Source organism: Nannospalax galili, unplaced genomic scaffold (genome assembly GCF_000622305.1).
Source record: "Nannospalax galili isolate Female #2095 unplaced genomic scaffold, S.galili_v1.0 scaffold257, whole genome shotgun sequence".
Taxonomy (NCBI): domain Eukaryota; kingdom Metazoa; phylum Chordata; class Mammalia; order Rodentia; family Spalacidae; genus Nannospalax; species Nannospalax galili.
Genome location: NW_008340854.1, coordinates 3,350,578 through 3,356,356, shown reverse-complemented (window position 1 = coordinate 3,356,356; position 5,779 = coordinate 3,350,578).

Below are 5,779 nucleotides of genomic sequence, written 5' to 3'. Positions count from 1 at the left end.
AGACCAAAACTGTGAACAGCCATGCCGTTGAATTGTTGATGAACACTTTCTGTCCAATCATTTGTGTGTATGTGTGACTGACTCTGTGTGTGTGTGTACATATGCCCTTGCAATGTATGTGTGGTGTATATACTATTAGTATGGATATTTGCATATGTACATGTGGGTAAGCATGTGTGTTTGTGTGTGTGACAGCCAGAAGTCAATATCAGGTATCTTCCTTGATCTCAAATCACCTTATTTTTGAGACAGGGTCTCTCATTAAACCTGAGCTCATTGATTTGACTAGGTTGTGCTGAGATTCAGGTCTGCTGGTAGATGGATGCAATGAGTGAAGGCAAAGGACTCAACCCTCCGATGGAGGAGAAGAGTGAGTTTAATTCTTCAGCAGTACTTTTTTTATACTCGCAAAACTACAGTCACAAACTTGGTGTTTGTGCCAGAATACATAAAAAAATTAGTTTCACAAAGAACAAAGCACATTCTACATGTTTACCTTTAAAGTTAATTGGTAGGCTACAAAGAGTGTATTAGTTTCTTACACAATCTATGGATTTTGACAATTTCCAGGAAAGCTAGTCAGCCAGTGATTATGTTTAACATTAGATAGACATCCTATGTCCTGCAGTACCATGACTTAGACTTATGTTTTTCTCTGATCTATGAGGTATTCTGCTAAGCTCAACACTCTTGTTTTCAAGAAATGTCTTCAGGGACTTTGTCCCTGACCATTCTCAACCTATTCCCTCCTCTTCCTTGCTGTTCTCCTTCAAGGTCGGCAGATGATAACTCTCAGATTACTCCCAGAGACTTCAGGACTCACCAAGATGTAGTTGCCATGTGGTCATCACTAGGAGCCTGAGGAGTTCTCCTAAGCTTTAGAGACCTCCATTCCAGCCCAACCAGGATTCCTAGCTTCAATTACTGAAGGGAATTTTAAGAATAACTAGTATAATAAAGACAATTTGAATGCAGGCTTATGCATGAGAGTTAAGGGCAAATGAGTTGCTGGGTGACAGAGGGTGGGGGGTGATGGTAATGGGGGATATCCAAGTAAATAGAGCATCCCAGAAAAAAAAATAGTCTTTCTTAAAACAGGCCATAATCTAGTAGCATATGGTTCTAGTTTGTTTCTCCATGGCTATGACAAAACACTCTGACCAACACCAACTTGGGGAGGAAAGGGTTCATTTTATCTTTCATCTCTTGGATCACAGTTCATCACTGAGGGAGCCCAAGGCAGGAACTCAGGGCAGGAACCCGGAGGAAGGAGCTGGAGCACAGGTCATGGAGGAATGCTGCTTACTGTTTGACCCATGCTCAAGCTGGTCTGGCACTTGCTATATAAACCAGGCTAGCCTCTATCTCACAGAGATCCACCTGCCTCTGCTTCCTGAGTGCTGGGACTAAAGGTGTGCACCATCACACCCAGCTTCAACTTGCTTTCTTATACAACATAGGCCTACCTGCTCAGGGGTGGCACCACCCACAATGGGTTGGGCCCTCCCACATTACTCAATAATCAAGAAGATGCCCCACAGACATGGCCACAGGCCAGTCCAATGGAGGAAATTCCTCAATTGAGGCTCCTCTACCCAGGTGTGCCAAGTTGACACTAAAGCTATCCAGCACACATATAGAGCTTTGTGGTAGGAGATAAAGAATGAAGAGCAAAGTCAGAAAAAGAGAACACTAGTCTTAGAATTTACCTTTAGTTCTGATACAATCTTTAACAAGTTTTAAACTTAATTTACTAATTTTAATACTGTCGTTACTCACATGTGTTTTTTCTTAGAGCTCTTATTATTGTAAATGGTCAATTTTATAATTTTGTCTTTTTTAGATAATTTCACATTTTAGTTATAGCAGACTCCCATGTTGTTTTAAATTTTGTTGCCTAGAACATCTAGTTATGCATGCAAAAAGAAAAAACACCAATTAAATTGTCTTGACACAAATAACATATGAAGACAATTATCACAGACACGTATGACAGAACTATGTGAAACCTCAATACATGGCATAATTACACGGAATTTGAAACAGTACATGAAAAACAATTATCATAGACACATTTGACATAATTACATAAAGACTAGGTATACCCAATACATAATAATTAATAAATTTGGTTGTAAGTCTCTCCTGTAAGTAGGACCAGCTGAAGTCATGAAGAAGGCAGTGGTTTGACTCCAGAAGAGAGTACTATATAGTATTATTTTATTAAAATTAAACATCAAAGATAAGGTAATAGATTAATACAACTTGTGTACACACTGGGGTTTCTGAAGGGTCCCAGAAAAACTTAATAGAAAACATAACTTTAGAGAGTTTCAGGTTTTGAATGAGTATAGACAGGGGACAGAGAGGAAAACCTTATTAAGTTGATGTTTATAATAAGTTTATGAGAGCAACAGGGTAGGATGAAGATCTCATAGACAGAATAGAAGCTAAAGTTTAGAGGATGACGGTTCCTCGGGAGACAGGAAACCTGGAAATAAATTAGTGAGTGGAAAAACCTAAAAGAGTTCCTTTTAAAAGTCAACAACATCCACAAGAAAGCTCCTAGAACTGATCAACACTTTCAGTAAAGTGGCAGGTTACAAAATCAATCTACAAAAATTAATAGCCTTTCTGTATACCAATAACAAGCAATTGAAGAAAGAGTACAGGGAAACCATCCCATTCACTATACCTGCAAAACAAAATAAAGTGTCTTGGAATAAACCTGATGAAAAACATCAAAGGTCTCTACAACGAAAATTTTAAATCTTTAAAGAAAGAGATTGAGGGCCAGGCATGGTGGTGCACGCCTTTAATCCCAGCACTTGGGAGGCAGGGGCAGGCGGATCTTTGTGAGTTCAAGGCCAGCCTGGTGGTCTACATAGTGAGTTCCAGGACAGCTGGGGCTACAAGGAAAGAGACTGAGGAAGACACCAAGAGATGGAAGGACCTCCAATGCTCATGGATTGGAAGAACTAACATTGTGAAAGTGACCTTCCTACCAAAAGCAATATGTATATTCAATGCAATCCCAATCAAAATCCCCATGACATACTTCACAGAATCAGAAAAAATCCATCCTTATATTCATATGGAGGCACAAAAGACCCCCGATAACCAAGGCAACCCTGAGCGCAAAGAGCAACACTGGGGGGATTATTATACCAGATCTCAAAGTATACTACAGAACTATAGTCATAAAAACAGCAAGGTACTGGCACAAAAATAGACACATAGATCAGTGGAATGTCATTGAAGACCCAAACCTGAGTATGCACAATTTCAGCCACCTGATATTTGACCAAGGTGCCAAGAACACACAATGGAGGAAAGATAGCATCTTCAATAAATGGTGCTGGCAAAACTGGATCTCCATCTGTAGAAGAATGAAACTAGATCCTTGTCTTTCACCTTGCACGAAAGTCAACTCTAAATCAATCAAAGACCTCAATGTGAAACTGGAAACCCTGAAACTATTAGAAGAAAATATTGGCAGTAACCTACAAGATATAAGTGTAGGAAAATATTTTCTAAATCAGATAGCAGTTGCTCAGGAATTAAGGTCAACAATCAATAAGTGGGACCTCATAAAAATAAAAAGCTTCTATACAGGAAAAGAAAAAAAATCAAAAAAGTGAAGAGAAAACCCACAGAGTGGGAAAAAAATCTTCACCAGTGACACATCTGACAGAGGTTTAACAACCAGAATATATAAAGAGCTCAAAAAAACAAGGAAGGACGAAAGCAAATGACCCAATTAAAAGATGGGCTAAAGATCTAAATAGAGCAATCTCAAAGGAAGAAATAAAGATGGTTAAGAAACGTCTTTAAATTGTTCAACATAGCTGGGCATGGTGGCGCATGCCTTTAATCCCAGCACTTGGGAGGCAGAGGCAGGTGGATAGCTGTGAGTTCAAGGCCAGCCTGGTCTACATAGTGAGTTCCAGGCCAGCTAGGGCTACAGGGAGACCCTGTCTCAAAAACACCAAAACAAACAAGCAAACAAAAAAACAAGTAAAAATGAACCTACCATATGACCCACTTATACCCCTCCTTGGCATAGACCCAAAGGACTCATCCTATTGTAGAGACACTTGTACAACCATGTTTGTTGCTGCTGTTTTCACAATAACTAAGAGATGGAAGCAACCTAAGCATCCCTCAACTGATGAGTGGTTAACAAAAGTATAGTACATTTACACAATGGAGTTCTATTCAGCAGTAAAGAAAGATGAATAATGAAATTTTCAGGTAAATGGATGGATCTAGAAACTGTTATACTAACTGAAGTAACATAGACTCAGAAAAACAAAAGACATATGTTCTCCCTCATCTGTAGATCCTAACACCAAGTCCTCATAAGTGAGTGCATATCCTGATGCAACTACAGGGACCAGGAATATGGAAGGAAAACAGGGAGGTAAAGGGAAAAAAGAAACCTGAGAGAGATTAGTAGGATAAAGGTATTACTAAGGGAGAAATATGTAAAAAGGGAGCACTTAAAGGGGGGGAAGACTATACAAATAACTATAGGAATAAAGGGGGAAAAATTCTCCAGATACACAGTAAAAAAAAAAAAAAAAAAGTCTTAAGCAACCCTAGGGGATGGAAGAAAGCCCTTCCAGAAGCAATACAGTTGTTAAATGAAAATCCCAGTGCCAGAGGTGGGTTGCCCCCTATGAGCTGTTGGCCTGAGGGACACTAGAGGTCCCCAAAACAACAAAGGCCATTGCCAATAATGTTGGTTGTACACTGGAAGTGGACAGAAAAACCCTATTGCTGAAGACACCGCATGATGTGAGTGCAGGAGAGGGAGAAATCAAGCTTGGACTAAGCTGGAAACTCCCTGCCACTGGATTGGTGGCTTTCATGGTGCCAAAAGGCAACACACAGATGGCTGGGGGAGAATGGTCCCCTGTAATTCTCCTCAATGGCAGACCCGGCACGTTCCACTATCAACATACCAAATAAGATGTTCCTGCTGGTGCATTAGTGAAGCGTCTATGTATGTACAACCAGCAAATTTTCGATTGGATATAATGCCTGCTCCCAGGGGTGGAACACACATCTGGTACTGTAGATCTGGCCAACCCCCTGTGGCATGGAAGAATATAGGCCCCAGTGGGAAGTCACTGCAGCTGCTTTTAGATGGAAATGATGTACCTGCTAAAGTACCGACCAAGTATTTGTGTTTACACCCATGAGTTATTATAGCAGCCGCTGTTTAGATGTTCTTGTTTCTTGCTTCTTGCTGTGTGTGTTTTTTATAGTAGATGGAATCCCCACTGAAACTGGCCAACAGCCCATGGAAAACAGATGATGCAATAACCCAAAAGTTCAGTGCTGTGCTGCAACAGGAGGAAGATCATCCCATACCTACCACCCCCTCCAAGGCTCAGGGACTTTTGTGGAAGAAGAGGTTGGCAGAAATAATGTAAGAGCTGGAGGAAGGGGTAGCATGTTAACTGGCAATGTCCTCCGACCACTGTGCCAGCAAGCTATAGTCACACCTCCTTCCCATGCTCATCATGGAGTTGAGGGTGGAGTCAGTTACCCCTCCCACTGAATCAGTCAACCTTAGCTGCATTTGGGGGAGGGGCAAAGGATATGTAAGCTGAGAACACCAAGAGGCACTTCTCTCACCATTTTATGCAGTTGTCAGGAGGTCACAGGATCTGTATTTGAGTGTGGACTTTACAAGGCAGCCATAAATATGGGGCACTCACTCTTCTGTAAATAAACCCCTACCCTATGCTCTGTTGAAAAAAAATAAAAA